Source organism: Symsagittifera roscoffensis, chromosome 7, assembly GCF_963678635.1.
Source record: "Symsagittifera roscoffensis chromosome 7, txSymRosc1.1, whole genome shotgun sequence".
NCBI classification, from domain to species: Eukaryota; Metazoa; Xenacoelomorpha; order Acoela; family Convolutidae; genus Symsagittifera; species Symsagittifera roscoffensis.
In genome coordinates this window covers 46,784,424-46,803,350 of record NC_087068.1, presented here as the reverse complement: position 1 = coordinate 46,803,350, position 18,927 = coordinate 46,784,424, and the positions used below count along the sequence as shown (strand labels likewise).

Genomic DNA, 18,927 nt, shown 5'->3' with positions numbered 1-18,927 from the left:
ACAATTTTTTGATCAATTCCGAATTCTAAAGAAAAGTTAGTGTGGAGTGGATGAACGGAAAACATTCGAGGAGGTCGGGGGTTGGGAAGCATTGGAGTATTGGTATGTTTTCGTTTAAATACTCGGTGGGCTGGGATTTCTTCAATTGTAGATGCTAGGTTGGAGGATTCGGAGGATGTAATGTATTGCAATAACTGATGAAATGTTAGTGGGTTAGGATTTTGAAGCTGTTGTTGTAAGGTTATGATTATCAAGTTCTTTTTCGAGTTCTTCATTAACGGGGCTAGGGGGTGGGGTGGGTGTCTGGTCATTGAGGAGAGAATTGTGGTTGCATCAGTGTAGGAAGAAGGGGCTGGGGAAGGTTCATCGGGAGTTGGGGTGTGGAGCGGGCTGAAGGGAGGTTGCGAAGAAGTGGACGGGCTGGGCTCAGAACTTCGGAATGCATCTGGAGTTTCAATACAGAATTGTTAAATTGTGAGGTGGTATGAAAAACTGTGGTTATGAAAGTGTCATCAGAATCCATGCTTGGTGAATTATTAGTATATGATGGTACGGGAGAGGGAGTGAGATCAGCGATTGATATGTTAGGAGAGTGACTTTGGAGATTGGATGGGTAAAAAACGAAACGGTTAAGGGATTCAATCTGGCGGCTAATCGTGGGCTAAAAAGATGGTTGTTCTGAGAACGTAATTAAGTGATATTTGTTCATAGGTTTCTTCTATATTTGGTTGATGGGCTATATTATGTGAGTAACTGGACTTTGTGGGTAGCAATGAATTGTAGAGATGTGCTCTGTTACGGCTGTAATTCTGTAGTTTCGTGTTACTTTAGATAACGGATGGCTATTATGCAAATTGTGTAATTGTGGTGCAGTAGGTGTTGTTTTTTTTGTTTTCTTGTGAATTATCATATGCATTTGGTATGGTTGATAGTTTTTGATTATATTCATTTATTTGAGCGTCTAGAAGCATTTTGTTAATTGAGGTCAAAAAAATTCCAAAAAATCCTGCGAATAATATGTGTGCTACACTTGCTTGTTTGTTTATTTGTGTGTGTATTGAGCATGTGTTGTAGATTCCTTTCAATAATGAGAAGAGGAATCCAAAAAAAGTAAACATTCCTTATAAGATATTCAATCTTTCTCAGATGTATTAGGGCCATCCTAGAAATGCGAGAAGTTTGTTTTTTAAATTTACAAAACTAAAAATAATAATAGATGAAATATCCTGTGGACAGTATTTTTCACCGTTTAAATAATTGTAATCTCTTTATCTTACCAATATCCACTGTAGTCTTGTTTATAGATGTCTAAAAATCCTGGCGTTTCTGAAAGTTTTTTGTAAGAAGTTCTTGAAATTGTTGTGTGCGGATGTGAGGTTGTATATCTAATCTAGAGTGTATACCTATTGATTGTAAATCTATATTTGGGTTTTTAGCAGTAGCTCTGATACTTTCTGGTGCAGTTTTTTTTAATGGTGGAATAAGTGTAGGATATGGTGTGAGAAGATAATATTTATCTTCATCTGGATTTAGCTGTACAACATTTTGGCTATTCTCAGATCTAAATGGGACGGGTTTATCCCAAAAATATGTTCGTCTAGAAAGTCTGTCAACAAAATGTACTTTGTTTTTGTATAATAAGGGATTCTTTTATATCATTTTTTTGTTCAAATACAATTAATGGTGATATTTTTTCGTACTAGTGTAAAACTAAAATTTATTTCCTTCGTAGTTTAAAAAAGATGATTTGTTTCCTAATAATAAGTATCCTGTATAAAGTCTTTTTAATACTGCAAGTGCAAACGATTGTAAAAATTGTGTTCGTTCAAGTTCACATAAGTGATGAATCGTTTCTAGTTCTGATAAAGACAATTCTTGGAAAATTCAGCTTTTTGTATAGTCCAATTTCATGTCTAAGTGAATGTCTGATTGAGTTGCACCAAAATAGGTATTGTTCTTGAGTGATAGTTCTGGTAAAAATGTGCTGCTTTTGTCTTGTGGGTGATGTTTTCCACCAGTATTTCCTGTGTTTTTCAGAAATGTTACTGGGATATATGATTTTTTGTCGTTTTTATTGTGATACGTTGGATATGGGTTACCTAATAATTTTCCTGTTTTCATGTCGAAAACTTTTTCGTACTCGACAAGAATTTTTGAGTATAGTGTTTTAAAAACTTGAGCTTTATATTTGCAAGCGAGTTCTGTTTCAAGCTAGATTTGAAAATTTGTCAATATATTTTTTATTCCATCGATACTAATATAACGATTATTGTTTTGTCGGATTTTATCATGGCTTACATTATCTTAAGGGATTGATTCAATGAAGTATTTTTGATAAAATTTTATCATTTTTGCGTGTATCCTTGCAACTTGAAATGTGGTACATGTGCTTTCGTGGAACCAAACAAAAGTTGATTGCGTTCTTGTTGTTGGATCGCAATAACTTTGGTCATTTTTGCAATAACCTTGGTCATTTTTCATTGATAATTTATAGTGCCGTCTTTTAAATCTCGTGTTAGTTTTTTTTTTTCTAATTTATGCCAATTAATTCTAATTTATTAAAGGATGCTACAAGTTTATGCCAACCTAATCATAGGGGTACATTATTGGTTTTTTTCTGTAGAAAAATTTAGAGGAAATGTTGTTTTTTGGGTCAGATTGATTGTTGAAGGGGTTGAAGGTAGTGATAAAAATTCTGGTAACGACAAAGATGGTAATTTTTTTTCAAAGATTAAACCTAAACTTCTCATCTAATCTCATAATCAAAATGAAATTGAAGAAACTAATTCATTACTAAGAACGAAGTTAAAACCAAACAACAGATTTTTACCAAAAATAATAATAAATCAAAAAACTGTCGATCAGCAGAAGAGTTCTGGAGTTTTTCTATAGAACGCAGAGCTGGACAAGTTTTTATCGCTGGTGGTTGTTGTGGTGTTGGAGGCGTCATTGTTTCTGAGAAACCCTCATCTTCATCTATTGTGACGAGGTTTTCGGCTGATCCTGCTTCCTCCCAAGGAAAGAGGAAGTCGTCAACTGGTTGAGCCACATATCTAGAGCCAGGAGTGTCGGGGTAGTTCATTTCGACGTCCTCAACCACTTGCTCTATTATTTGCATTTCTCCAAGTTGGTTCTCTGTCATGGGTTTTTGCATCATACGATGCTCGATGAAATCTCCTCGCATCACTTCCACGATGTGCCACACTTAGATTGGGATGTCTATTCAAGCCAGAAAAAATCCAGAGATTGCTACTTTTTTTTAAACTTGTATTAGATCGGGCAAAAATATTACAGAGTACATGAGGTTGCTGTTTTGCACTGAGAAGATCAATTTGAGCAATAAGTTGAGTAAAAGAGTCAGCACAAGAATGATTTAGAGTTAAGAGAGGAGGTACCTGACGGTATATAGGTTGAAATTAAAAGATTTAGTGGTGAGAGAGGAGGTAGTTGACGGTAGTTTAGTTGTAAACAAAATGATTTTTAGTTAGGAGTGAGGGTACCTTCAAGTCGAATGTGCGGGTTTTCCTTATTTGGTGTATAATCGTGTCCAATCAGATTTCAGCTTTCTTTTATGGAGTTTCGACATAAAAGTCGAGTCAAATTGGAATGAAAGTCCATGAAGGTACTTTTTACATATTGTCTTTTCCAATCACAAAAATATTCATTTTTGCTCTAGTTGTCGTATCCAATCAGAGGGCACTTTTAAGGACTTAAATCTTTCAAATAAGTAAAATATTACAAAAAAATCAATCGCAAAAATAAATGGCCATAAGTTGTTTGATGTAAAATTGAGAAATATTGCCGATATAAGTAGCAAAAGAAAGAAAAATAGAACTAGTAGCCTTTCCAAAACTTTTTCCATTAAATAAGTTAAATTTTTTGTATGTAATCAATGAGGAATTGCTGATTTTTGAGTATATAGTCAAGTTTTTGATGTTGATGTAAATTTAAGAAGATATTTCAAAGATGATGATTTTTTCAAAGCAAATCTCTGGAAATCTGATTGCAAACCTTTGAAAGGAATAAAAACTTTTGCTGGGTTTTTTTGTCATTTTTTGGCACCGAGTAAGGAATAAAAAGAGTCTTTGATATATTATTGAACAATTTTTTGATCAATCCCGGATAGCTATTATGCACATTGTGTAATTGTGGTGCAGTAGGTATTGTATTTTTGTTTTCTCGTGAATTATCATATGCATTTGGTGTGGTTGATAGTTTTTTGTTATATACATTTATTTGAGCGTCTAGAAGAATTTTGTTAATTGAGGTTGAAAAAATTCCAAAAAATCTTGCGAATAATTTGTGTGCTACACTTGCTTGTTTGTTTATTTGTGTGTGTATTGAGCATGTGTTGTAGATTTCTTTCAATAATCAGAAGAGGAATCCAAAAAAATAAACATTGCTTATAAGATATTCAATCTTTCTAAGATGTATTAGGGCCATCCTAGAAATGCGAGAAGTTTGTTTTTTAAATTTACAAAACTGAAAATATTAATAGATGAAATATCCTGTGGAAAGTATTTTTCACCGTTTAAATAAATGTAATCTCTTTATCTTACAAATATCCACTGTGGTCTTGTGTATAGATGTCTAAAAATCCTGCGGTTTCTGAAAGATTTCTCTTAAGTTCTGGTTAATGGATTGTCTTTGTATTGTATCCATTTTTCTAAGAAGTTCTTGAAATTGTTGTGTGCGGATTTGAGGTTGTATATCTAATCTAGAGTATATACCTATTGATTGTAAATCTATATTTGGGTTTTTAGCAGTAGCTCTGATACTTTCTGGTGCAAATTTTTTTAATGGTGGAATAAGTGAAGGATATGGTGTGAGAAGATAGTATTTATCTTCATCTGGATTTAGCTGTACAACATTTTGGCTATTCTCAGATCTAAATGGGACGGGTTTATCCCAAAAATATGTTCGTCTAGAAAGTCTGTCAACAAAATGTACTTTGTTTTTGTATAATAAGGGATTCTTTTATATCATTTTTTTGATCAAATACAATTAATGGTGATATTTTTTTGTACATGTGTAATAATAAAATTTATTTCCTTCGTAGTTTAAAAAACGATGATTTGTTTCCTAATAATAAGTATCCTGCATAAAGTCTTTTTAATACTGCAAGTGCAAACGATTGTAAAATTTGTGTTCGTTCAAGTTCACATAAGTGATGAAGCGTTTCTAGTTCTGATAATGACAATTCTTGAAAAATTCAGCTTTTTGTATGGTCCAATTTCATGTCTAAGTGAATGTCTGACAGCACCAAAATAGGTATTGTTCTTGAGTGATAGTTCTTGTAAACGTGTGCTGCTTTTGTCTTGTGGGTGAAGTTTTCCACCAGTATTTCCTGTGTTTTTCAGAAATGTTACTGGGATATATGATTTTTCGTCGTTTTTATTGTGATACGTTGGATATGGGTTACTTAATAATTTTCCTGTTTTCATGTCGAAAACTTTTTCGTATTCGACAAGAACTTTTGAGTATAGTGTTTTAAAAACTTGAGTTTTATATTGCAAGCGAGTTCTGTTTCGAGCTAGATTTGAAAATGTGTCAATTTATTTTTTATTCGATCGATACTAATATAACGATTATTGTTTTGTCGGATTTTATCATGGCTTACATTATCTTAAGGTATTGATTCAATGAATTATTTTTGATGAAATTTTATCATTTTTGCGTGTATCCTTGCAACTTGAAATGTGGTACATGTGCTTTCGGGGAACCAAACAAAAGTTGATTGCGTTCTTGTTGTTAGATCGCAATAACTTTGGTCATTTTTGCAATAACCTTGGTCATTTTTCATTGATAATTTATAGTACCGTCTTTTAAATCTCGTGTTATTTGTTTTTTTTTTCTAATTGGGTTTTCAAATCAAAAAACATAATAACTTGATATCCTTTGTTTTTTGTGTCAGCTTTGCGTATAGAAGGGTTGTTTATTCCATGGTGTGGTATCCAATTTTTATCATGGAGATTATAAGATAATCGTCCATGTGCGCCGTGGATTGGATATTTGTCATCCAATTTTTTATTATTTTGGTATCTTTCAAGTTCCGCTTGGTGTGCAGAGTCTGGAAAACTTGAAAATTTACCAACTTTAGGTTAGTGCTTTTATTTGTATTTAATTTTAATCGTTGAAGTTGGTTTTTACAGTCTTCAGGGTTAGGATGTAGAAGTTTTTCTATATTGCTTTGATAGAAAGATTCGTGATCGAGTCTATTTTTGTTTCCATTTGAGACTTGGGATCAATGTACGTTTTTCCCTGAAAATGTCGGTGTGAATTTCTATCCTGTTAAGGTTGTAGCTCAGGCTTTTGGATAAAGTATTGCTACTATGTTTGTTGTTTCTATTTCTTGTGGTTCGGATTCGCAATGAGTTACTTGGTTTATGGCGTATTTGTGTAGTTCTCTTTGGTTCAATTTCTTCACAATCATAGTGTGTGACTAATAAACCTTGATGTCGTGTTCCAGGGGATTGGTTTTTATGATGTGTTGGTTCTGAAAAATAAGAAGGGGGAGGTTTTGGAGAAAAAATATTTTTAAAAAGTACATGTGGTATAGTCCTGAATATGGGTTATAGAATGTGATGTATCCAAGTGTCTGTTTAGTATATCTATCGTATTTATAGATAATTTCTGTTGTGGTAAATGGGGGAGGTAATGATTGAGCTGTTATATTGGGAGGAGCTAGGGAGAAAAAATGATGTTTTAAATTGTTTAGTTTTACTGTTATTCCAAAGTTAAGTGTTTAATTGTCTTGTGTACGGATTTGTATGCTGTGTTCCTGTATGTCTTTGTGAATAGTTTGTTAATATTTTAAAATGTTGAGTGCCCAACTATGTAGTCTGTTGCTATCAAGATTTTGACCAAATAAGGGAGTGGATGCTACAAATTTTTGCCAATCTAATCATAGGGGTATAAAATTGGTTAATTTTCTGTAGACAAAATTAGAGGAAATGTTGTTTTTCGGGTTAGATTTATTGTTGAAGGGGTTGAAAGTAGTGATAAAAATTCTGGTAATGACAAAGATGTATCCGATGAGATTTCTATAGGGTCATTTACCAAGTTTGGTTCACCTTGAGACTGAAAATTTGTGTCGCTTTAATGTTGGAGACGTTAAGTTGAAAATGGGGTGTTAAAAAGAATTGATGAATTTGTTCGGATGTGGGGGTTGATCCTAAGTAATCCGATGGTATGTTGGGAGTATTTTGATGTGAGGTAGATTGTAATGATAGAGGGGTACTTTGAATTGTATTACTGGAAAGATCTAAATGGTTTGGACTTGGTGTTGAGGGTATGTTAAAATGAACTCTGGGAGTTGTAAAACTTCTTTTACGTCTTGGATGTATGATTTGTCTATCTTTGTAGATGTTTGGATTTGGTTTTGACTAGGGTGTCTTGTTCTATTAAGGTCTTGCTGGAGAGAAGGGTATATATTTTATATTGGTTCGTATTGTGGTTCGCGTAGAGGTGCGTGGCGAACTACGGGTACTGAAAGTTCTGATAATAATGCGTGTCTTTACTCAAATGTATATGGGTTTTCTTGAAATGAAATACGTGTTGATGATCGGGGGTGATTGGTGTGACTGGATGTTGGTGTTTTTGGTGATTCCTATGTTGTCGTGGTCGGTGGGGAATATTGTGTTGGTTGTTGATTTGCAATTTAGCAAAATTCTTTAAATTTTAACTTAAAAAGGAAATTTATGTTGATTATAATTTTCTTCTATGAAAATTATTAAAATATTGTTGCTAGTGCAAAAGCTATTGTTGGCTTTTTTATACATTTGTCTTTTGTCATAGTTAGCGAGATTAAAAATGTGAAAATTATCTCAAAAAGAAGAAAAATGTCTTTCTTGTTGAATAGATGTCGTAACATTTAGATAGTTGTTGAAATATCGTACCTGAGGCGGTGATCAAGGGTTTTTGGAAAGTTGAGGTAGGCTTTTGTAGTGAATGAAAAAATACGAAGAAACTGCAAAAAATTGTGAAGAGAAAGCGAAATGTCTTGAAGGTGTCTAAAATAAAAGAATCAATACTGATTTGAAAAAAATTGATAGGAAAGAAAAAAAAATTGAAATTTTTATTTTGGGGAGTTTAACTGATTGAGAAAATAGCATTTGAGAAACGATTCGTTCTTGCCGAATTTATTTTTTATTTTTTGAGGCCAAATTTGAATGCGGTTGGATAGTTTATTGATTTTTGACAAGTGGGTGTGATACAGACAATTTTTGGTGGGGAGATGTCTGAGGGTCTAAGAATGAGCTTTTTAGTTTTTTTTAATGGGATGATTGAAGTACTCAGGAGTTGTTCAGATTTTAGGCTAAATGGTCATTTCCTAGTTTTAATTTAGGCTAGTTGAGTATTTTTCTACAAGGGAAATCTGGAGTGTAAGTTGGGACAATATTGTTGATCTTTGTTCTAGTTTATAGGGGAGGTTTTAAAATTTACATTTTGTTCATTTCGGTTGTCAATTATGAGCTTGTTGCTTCTTTTTGACCTGGAGGTCTTCAAAAAATAGTTTTATATATGTTTGAAGTCTGCGAAGCGTCGGCTAAAGAAGTGGTGTCAGAATGGGGTGATGTTTAAATAGTTTCTGATTGGTTTAATTTGAATTATTTGTTCAGTAGTGTCAGCATGAATTTTCTAAAAAAAGGAAGGAAAATTTAGTATACTTTAAAAGTTTAATATGATCAGTTAATTAGAAAGAGGTTTTTGAAATTCAAGTTTTTTTTTTATTTTAGATTGTTGAATGAACTTTTTAAAATCTTTTCGTGGTTGATTTCTAAGTCGCAATAATTGTCGTTGTTTTTTTTCTTTTGTTCCTTCTGATAAAATTTTTTTTTCCATTTTTTGGTTTTTTCTTTTTTTCTGAGGTATTTTTTCATTGATTAAATTTTGAGATTTTAGTCGGGTATTTTCTATTTCTATCTTTTTTGGTTCTAATACTTGTGCATCATTTGTTTGTTTTCGATTATTGTCTGAGTTTGTGTCTTTTCTGGAGTACATTTTTGAAGAACAGACTGATGAGCTGAAAAGAAATGAGAAAAGTGATTGTAAATTTAATTGAAAAGTAAGTAAATTGTATGACTCATCATGATTTCCATATATGGAAATAGTACCAAATTTGGAATTTTTTGTATGAAATATCCATATATCGAAAATGTTTAGTCGTTACTTCTACTATATAAATCCACAATTCCCAATAAAATATTTTGTTGCAGATAACTGCTGCTATATCTCAAGCTCTTTCCAGCTTTTATTCAGATTATTGTAAAAATTTGCTATTTTCTTTCCGTTTTTAGTGATTTCTACGAAAAATACATAAAAACCCATAATTATTGTGTCTCTACCCACAACTCCTTATGTTCGTTGGAGAACTGTAAGTTCCATTTGGTTTTAATAGGAACATCTCTCAGCCAAAATCTGTAGAGACTAGATAATTGTGTAAACTAGATAGTAGAGACTAGATTTTGTAGAATAATTTTCTTCTTGAACTGAAGTTAATTTATATATGAAGAAAAAAATGAAGAAGTGAAAACTACTCTTTTTAATCGTAACCTTGATTCAGTATCTTTATTTGGATTTAAAAAAACAGTGAAATATGAAAAAACGACAAATTTTTTCATCAATCTCATCACCTCTGTGTTTTTTTTGAAAAATGTGGTTGGTTAAACTTTGAAAGATTATTTCTAGCATTTGAAAGATTTAATAAATTCTAAAAAGTAGGTGTAAGGTCTTAATAAAAAACTCTAGGAGCAAAAATTTGGATTATAACATTTAGAAGATTCTAGATGTTAGTGGGTGATGACGTCGTTTTCTCTGGTGGAACTATTCTACAACTTTTAGTGTTTTAAAAAATTTAGAATGTGATGACGTCTTTTTCGCTGGTGGAAATACGTTTTTTTGCCTAAATAACTCAAAAGACACCTTCTTAACTCTGCTAATCTCGACTCTCGGATCAAGTTTTTTCAAATAAAATTTCGTATGGATATTTGAATAATTGAAAAAGAATCTTAATTCTTTAATCCAGCCTAATTACTTTCTAACACAAAAATCTATGTAGTTTGTAATACGTGTGCAAAACTTTTTCGGAAACTTTTGGCAAGATGTAGAATTCAAATTGATTTTCTCGACAAGTATGCAAAATTATCATTATTTTTTTTACAAGAGGCGAAAAACTTTTTAATTTTTTGACAATATTCGAAAAGTTTCACTTTTTGCCAAAAGGCAAAAAATGTTTCAATTTTTGACAAAATGCGAAAAATTTTTCTCTTTTATGACAAAATGCAAAAAAAATGTTTCGCTTTTTTTGACAAAAAGCGAAAAGTCTTTCAACTTTTTTGACAAGATGCGAAAAAAGTAAAACGTTTTTTTTTTGACAAGATGCGAAAAGTGCTTCTCTTTTTTCGACAAAACGCGAAAAGTATTTCAATTTTTTTGACATTATGTTTATGATATTATGTTGACATTTTTTTTCCTACAAAATGCAAAAGTGTTTCATTCTTTTTTTTTTCAAAGTGCGAAAAGGGTTCGAGTTTTTTGTTGACAAGATGCAAAAATCATTCGATAATTTTTATTTGTCTACAAAATTTCTAGTGCTTTTTTTATTATGTGTGCGAAAAATAATCAAGTTTTTAACTAGTGTGCGAGTCCGGAACGCTAAATTAAGTTCTAATTTTTTTTTCAAAGATTAAACCTAAACTTCTCATCTATTCTCATAATTAAAATGAAATCAAAGAAACTAATTAATTACTAAGAACGAAGTTAAAACCAAACAACAGTTTTTTACAAAAAATAATAATTAATCAAAGAGCTGTCGAGTAGCAGAAGAGTTCTGGAGGTTTTCTATAGAACGCAGAGCTGGACGTGTTTTTATCGCTGGTGGTTGTTGTGGTGTTGGAGGCGTCATTGTTTCTGAGGAACTCTCATCTTCATCTATTGTGATGAGGTTTTCGGCTGATCCTGCTTCCTGCCAAGGAAACAGGAAGTCGTCAACTGGTTGAGCCACATATCTAGAGTCAGGAGTGTCGGGGTAGTTCATTTTGACGTGCTCAGCCACTTGCTCCATCATTTGCATTTCTCCAAGTTGACTCTCTGTCCTGGGTTTTTGAATCATACGATGCTCGATGAAATCTCTTCGCATCACTTTCACCATGTGCCACAATTAGATTGGGATGTCCATTCAAGCCAGAAAAGCTCCAGAGACTGTTACTCGCACTTAAACTTGTAATAGATCAGGCGAAAATACTACAGAGCATGAGGTTGCTGTTTTGCACTGAGAAGATCAATTTGAGCAATAGGTTGAGTAAAAGAGTAAGCACAAGAATGATTTAGAGTTGAGAGAGGAGGTACCTGACGGTATATATGTCAAAATTAAAAGATTTAGCGGTGAGAGAGGAGGTGGCTGACGGTAGTTTAGTTGTAAACAAAATGATTTTTAGTTAGGAGTGAGGGTACCTTCAAGTCGAATGTGTGGGTTTTCCTTATTTGGTGTATAATCCTGTCCAATCAGATCGCAGCTTTCTTTTATGAAGTTTCTTTATAAAAGTCGAGTCAAATTGAAAACAAAGTCCATTTAGGTACTTTTTACACATTGTCTTTTCCAATCACAAAATGTTCATTTTTGTTCTAGTTGTCGTATCCAATCAGAGGGCACTTTTAAGGACTTAAACCTTCCAAATAAGTAAAAACATACAAAAAAACAATCGCAAAAATAAATGGCCATAGGTTGTTTGATATAAAATTGAGAAATATTGCCGATATAAGTAGCAAAAGAAAGAAAATTAGAACAAGTAGCCTTTCCAAAACTTTTTCCATTAAATTAGTTAAATTGTTTGTATGTAATCAATGAGGAATTGCTGATTTTTGAGTAGATAGTCAAGTTCTTTGATGTTGATGTAAATTTAAGAAGATAACTCAAAGTTGATGATTTTTTCAAAGCAAATCTCTGGAAATCTGATTCCAAACCTGATCAAGCAGGATTTTGAGCTTTGAAAGGAATAAAGACCTTTGCTGGGGTTTTTGTCATTTTTTGGTACCGAGTAAGGAATAAAAAGATTCATTGATATATTATTGTACGATTTTTTGATCAATTCCAAATTCTAAAGAAGTGTTATTGTGGAGTGGATGAACGGAAAACATTCGAGGAGGTCGGGGGTTGGGAAGCGTTGGGGTATTGGAATGTTTTCGTTTAAATACTCGGTGGGCTCGGATTTCTTCAATTGTAGATGCTAGGTTGGAGGATTCGGAGGTAATGTATTGCAATAAATGATGAAATGTTAGTGTGTTAGGATTTTGAAGCTGTTGTTGTAAGCTTATGAAATTATCAAGTTTTTTTTCAACTTCTTCATTAACGGGGCTAGGGGGTTGGGTGGGTGGCTGGTCATTGAGGAGAGAATTGTGGTTGCATCAGTGTAGAAAGAAGGGGCTGGGGAAGGTTCATCGGGAGTTTGGGTGTGAAGCGGGCGGAATTGGGTTTGCGAGGAAGTGGACGGGCTGGACTCGGAACTTCGGAATGCATCTGGAGTTTCAATACAAGAATTGTTAAATTGTGAGATGGTATGAAAAACTGTGTGTGTGGAAGTATCATTAGAATCCATGCTTGGTGATTTATTAGTACATGATGGTACGGGAGAGGGAGCGAGATCAGCGATTGATATGTTAGGAGAGTGACTTTGGAGATTGGATGGGTAAAAAAGGAAACGGTTGAGGGATTCAATCTGGCGGCTCATCGTGGGCTAAGAAAATGGTTGTTCTGAGAACGGAAATGAATGGTATTTGTTCATAGGTTTTTCTATATCTGGTTGATGGGCTGTTATGTGAGTAACTGGACTTTGTGGGTAGCAATGACCTGTACAGATGTGCTCTGTTACGGCTGTAATTCTGTAGTTTCGTGTTACTATAGATAACGGATGGCTATTATGCACATTGTGTAATTGTGGTGCAGTAGGGGTTGTATTTTTGTTTTCTTGTGAATTATCATATGCATTTGGTATGGTTGATAGTTTTTTGTTATATTCATTTATTTGAGCGTCTAGAAAAATTTTGTTAGTTGAGGTCGAAAAAATTCCAAAGAATCCTGCGAATAATATGTGCGCTACACTTGCTTGTTTGTTTATTTGTGTGTGTATTGAGCATGTGTTGTAGATTCCTTTCAATATTGAGAAGAGGAATCCAAAAAAATTAAACATTGCTTATAAGATATTCAATCTTTCTAAGATGTAGTAGGGCCATCCTAGAAAGGCAAGAAGTTTGTTTTTTCAATTTACAAAACTAAAAATATTAATAGATGAAATATCCTGTGGACAGTATTTTTCACCGTTTAAATAACTGTTTTCTATCCTACAAATATCCACTGTAGTCTTGTATATAGATGTCTAAAAATCCTGCGGTTTCTGCAAGTTTTCTTAAGTTCTGGTCAATGGATTGTCTTTGTAATGTATCCATTTTTGTAAGAAAATCTTGAAATTGTTGTGTGCGGATTTGAGGTTGTATATCTAATCTAGAGTATATACCTATTGATTGTAAATCTATATTTGGGTTTTTAGCAGTAGCTCTGATACTTTTTGGTGCAAATTTTTTTAATGGTGGCATAAGTGTAGGATATGGTGTGAGATGATAGTATTTATTTTCATCTGGATTTAGCTGTACAACATTTTGGTTATTCTCAGGGTTATTCTCCAAATGGGACGGTTTTTTTTCCAAAAATATGTTCGTCTAGAAAGTCTGTCAACAAATTGTACTTTGTTTTTGTAGAATAAGGGATTCTTTGGTATCATTTTTTTTGTTTAAATACAAATAATGGTGATATTCTTTTCGTACATGTGTAATACTAAACCTTATTTCCTTCGTAGTTTAAAAAAAGATGATTAGTTTACTGATAATAGGTACCCTGCATAAAGACTTTTTAATACTGCAAGTGCAAACGATTGTAAAATTTGTGTTCGTTCAAGTTCACATAAGTGATGAGGCGCATAAGTGATGACAATTCTTGAAAAATTCAGCTTTTTGTATAGTCCAATTTCATGTCTAAGTGAATGTCTGATTGAGTTGCACCAAAATAGGTATTGTTCTTGAGTGATAGTTCTTGTAAACGTGTGCTGCTTTTGTCTTGTTGGTGAAGTTTTCCACCAGTATTTCCTGTGTTTTTCAGAAATGTTACTCGGATATATGATTTTTCGTCGTTTTTATAGTGATACGTTGGATATGGGTTACTTAATAATTTTCCTGTTTTCATGTCGAAAACTTTTTCGTATTCGACAAGAATTTTTGTGTATAGTGTTTTAAAAACTTGAGTTTTATATTTGCAAGCGAGTTCTGTTTCGAGTTAGATTTGAAAATAAATCAATTTATTTTTTATTCCATCGATATTAATATAGCGATTATTGTTTTGTCGGATTTTATCATGGCTTACATTATCTTAAGGTATTGATTCAATGAATTATTTTTGATGAAATTTTATCATTTTTGCGTGTATCCTTGCAACTTGAAATGTGGTACATGTGCTTTCGGGGAACCAAACAAAAGTTGATTGCGTTCTTGTTGTTAGATCGCAATAACTTTGGTCATTTTTGCAATAACCTTGGTCATTTTTCATTGATAATTTATAGTGCCGTCTTTTAAATCTCGTGTTAGTTGTTTTTTTTTCTAATTGGGTTTTCAAATCAAAAAACATAATAACTCGATATCCTTTGTTTTTTGTGTCAGCTTTGCACTTAGAAGGGTTGTTTATTCCAAGGTGTGTTATCCAATTTTTATCATGGAGATTATAAGGTAATCGTCCATGTGCGCCGTGGATTGAATATTTGTCATCCAATTTTTTATGACCTTTGTATCTTTCAAGTTCCGCTTGGTGTGCAGAGTCTGGAAAACTTGAAAAATTACCAACTTTAGGTTAGTGCCTTTATTTTTATATAATTTTAATCGTTGAAGTTGGTTTTTACAATCTTCAGGGTTAGGATATAGAAGTTTTTTATATTGCTTTGATAGAAAGATTCGTGATCGGGTCTTTTTTTGTTTCCATTTGAGACTTGGGATTAATGTACGTTTTTCCCTGAGAATGTCGGTGTGAATTTCTATCCCGTTAAGGTTGTAGCTCAGGCTTTTGGATAAAGTACTGCTGCTACATTTGTTGTTTCTTTTTCTTGTGGTTCGGATTAGCAATGAGTTACCTGGTTTATGGCGTATTTGTTTAGTACTCTTTGGTTCAATTTCTTCACAATCATAGTGTGTGACTAATAAACCCTAATGTCGTGTTCGAGGGGATTGGTTTTTATGATGTGTTAGTTCTGAAAAACAAGAAGGGGGAGGTTTTGGAGGAAAAACATTAATGAAAAAATACATGTGGTATAGTCCTGAATATGGGTTATAGAATGTGATGTATCCAAGTGTCTGTTTAGTATATCTATCGTATTTTTAGATAATTTCTGTTGTGGTAAATGGGGGAGGTAATGATTGAGCTGTTATATTTGGAGGAGCTAGGGAGAAAAGATGATGTTTTAAATTGTTTAGTTTTACTGTTATTCCAAAGTTAAGTGTTTAATTGTCTTGTGTAAGGATTTGTATGCTGTGTTCCTGTAAGTTTTTGTGAATAGTTTATTTATATTTTAAAATGTTGAGTGCCCAACTATGTAGTCTTTTGCTATCAAGATGTTGACCAAATAAGGGAGCGGATGCTACAAATTTATTCCAATCAAACCATAGGGGTATACTATTGGTTATTTTTCTGTAGATAAATTTAGAGGAAATGTTGTTTTTCGGGTTATTTTTATTGTTGAAGGGGTTGAAGGTAGTGATAAAAATTCTGGTAAGGTATCCGATGAGATTTCTATAGTGTCGTTTACCAAATTTGGTTCACCTTGAGAGTGAACGTTTGTGTCATCCAATGTTGGAGACGTTGTGTTGAAGTTGGGGTGTTAAAAGGATTTGACGAATTTATTCGGATGTGGGGGTTGATCTTAAACAATCCGATGGTATGTTCGGAGTATTTTGATGTGAGGTAGATTGTAATGGTGGATGGGTACCTTGAATTGTATTACTGGAAAGATCTAAATGGTTTGGAGGTGGTGTTGAGGGTATGTTAAAATGAACTCTGGGAGTTGTAAAATTTCTATTACGTCTTGGATGTATAATTTGTCTATCTTTTGTAGATGTTTGGATTTGTTTTTGACTAGGGTGTCTTGTTCTATTAAGGTCTTGCTGGAGAGAAGGCTATATATTTTGTATTGGTTCGTTTTGTGGTTCGCTTAGAGGTGCGTGGCGAACTACGGTTACTAAAGGTTCTGATAATAATGCGTGTCTTTACTCAAATGTATATGGGTTTTCTTGAAATGAAATACGTGTTGATGATCGGGGGTGATTGGTCTGACTGGATGTTGGTGTTTTTAGAGATTCCTGTGTTGTCGTGGTCGGTGGGGAATATTGTGTTGGTTGTTGATTAGCAATTTAGCAAAATTCTTTAAATTTTAACTTATGAAGGAAATTTATGTTGATTATAATTTTCTTTTATGAAAATTATTAAAATATTGTTGCTAATGCAAAAGCTATTGTTGGCTTTTTTATACATTTGTATTTTGTCATTGTTAGCGAGACTAAAAATGTGAAAATTATCACAAAAAGAAGAAAAATGTCTTTCTTGTTGAATAGATGTCGTAACATTTAGATAGTTGTTGAAATCTCGTACCTGAGGCAGTGGTCAAGGGTTTTTGGAAAATTGAGGTAGGCTTTTGTAGTGAATAAAAAACACAAAGAAACTGCAAAAATTTGTGAAGAGAAAGCGAAATATCTTGAAGGTGTCTATAATAAAAAAACATACTGATTTGAAAAAAGATTGATAGGAAAGAAAAAAATTTTGAAATTGTTATTTTGGGGAGTTTAACTGATTGAAAAAATAGCATTTGAGAAATGATTCGTTCTTGCCGAATTTATATTTTATTTTTTTAAGGTCAAGTTTGAATGCGGTTGGATTGTTTATTGATATTTGACAAGTGGGTGTGATATAGACAATTTTTGGTGTGGAGATATCTGAGGGTCTAAGAATGAGCTTTTTAATTTTTTTTAATGGGATGATTGAAGTACTCAGGAGTTGTTCAGGTTTTAGGCTAAATGGTCATTTCCTAGTTTTAATTTAGGCTAGTTGAATATTTTGTTCAAGGGAAATCTGGAGTGTAAGTTGGGACAATATTGTTGATCTTTGTTCTAGTTTATAGGGGAGGGTTTTAAAATTTAGATTTTGTTTATTTCGGTTGTCAAATATGAGCTTGTTTCTTATTTTTGACCTGGAGTTCTTCAAAATTTAGTTTTTTTTTATATGTTTGAAGTGTGCAAAGTGTCGGCTAAAGAAGGTGTGTCAGAATGGGGTGATGTTTAAATAGTTTCTGATTGGTTTAATTTGAATTATTTCTTCAGTAGTGTCAGCATGAATTTTTTTTTAAAAAGGAAGGAAACTTTAGTATAGTTTAAAAGTTTAATATGATCAGTTAAGGGGAAATGGGTTTTTGAAATTCAAGTTTCTTTATTATTTTAGATTGTTGCATGAACTTTTTAAAATCTTTTCGTGGTTGATTTCTAGGTCGCGATAATTTTCCTTGTTTTTTTTTCTTTTGATCCTTTTGATGAAATTTTTTCTTCCACTTTTTGGTTTTTCTTTGTTTCTGAGGTATTTTTTCATTGATTAATTCCTGAGATTTTAGTCGGGTATTTTTATTTCTATATTTTTTGGTTATAATAATTGTGTTGAACAATTTGCATCATTTGTTTGTTTTCGATTATTGTCTGAATTTTTGTGGACAACTCTGAGTCCTGTAAAGGAGAATAATTTTGTTAGTTCACGAAGAGCGTGTTTTTTGGGTAGTAGGGTAAATGATTGTTTCTTTGTTCAACAATTTCCTTCTTATTTGAATCAATAAGTTTATATGTTACATCAGTGGGTTTGTCTATGATTTGAAATGGTCTTTTACTGATTGGTTGTACTTTTTTGGATATTCTTTTCTGTGTTATGAAATTTAGTATTGAGACATACGCTCCAATTTTTAGGTTTGTAGCTGGTGTGAATCGTGAATTTATTCGGGATTGAACATTCTGTCTTCATAAAAGTTTTTTGGCTATTTTTTGATGAATTTCATTGGGTTTTTTATCTCTGTTTAAAATCCACTCAGTATGTGTGCCGGAAGCTAATTTTAAGAATTTTGGGTGATGAAAATAATCTTCATCGTGTGTATGTAATGGTAGATTATAACAAATTGATTCTTTTGTAGATTGGCAATAACCTTGTGTGTTTTTTGAGGAGTTTGCTGTGGACATTATTGGTTTCCGTGGTTTTTGATTAAAAACCATTTCATAGGGTGATAGTCCTAAGGTTGTTGTTAACTGTAAATTATAAGCTAAGGGGAATAATTTTATATCTGTTGACCATTCAGTGTATTTTGTATCATTTCCGCTTATGATACATCTGAGGTACTCTCGTAGTGAACGGTTCATTCCCTCGACTAAACCATTTTTTCATGGGGCATGAGAGTTCGTGGTTTGTGTTTAATGTTGTATAGATGACACAATGTGATGACGTCATTATTCGTGAATTCAGCGCCGTTATCGGTGACAAGGGTTTCTGCTAATCCAAATTTAGCTATCCAATGTTCATAAAGTGTTGTATATGCATGATAGGCATTACAATGAGTTACTGGGTTGAGTGCTACATAATGTGTAGATGCATCAACTGTAACCATTATATATGAGTTTCCTTCTGAAGACGGTGATAACGGTCCGTTTGTATCAAATGAGATTCTGTGGTAAAATGTAAACTTTGTTTTTTAAAATCTTGTTTTTCTGCTATTTGTTTCTTATGTGGGTATGGTTTATTTAACTGGCATGTTATGCAATTGTTGAATAAAACTTTCATCCAAATCGGTTTATTTGGAAAGTAACAGTTTTGCA

The 18,927-nt window shown here is 32.8% G+C and overlaps 1 long non-coding RNA gene across 1 annotated transcript in view; it reads left to right on the top strand.

The window, feature by feature from the left end:
- LOC134851137 (uncharacterized) overlaps positions 1-18,927 on the top strand; it is a 45,133-nt gene that overhangs the window by 12,489 nt on the left and 13,717 nt on the right. The gene's annotated exons all lie outside the window — the stretch shown is intronic.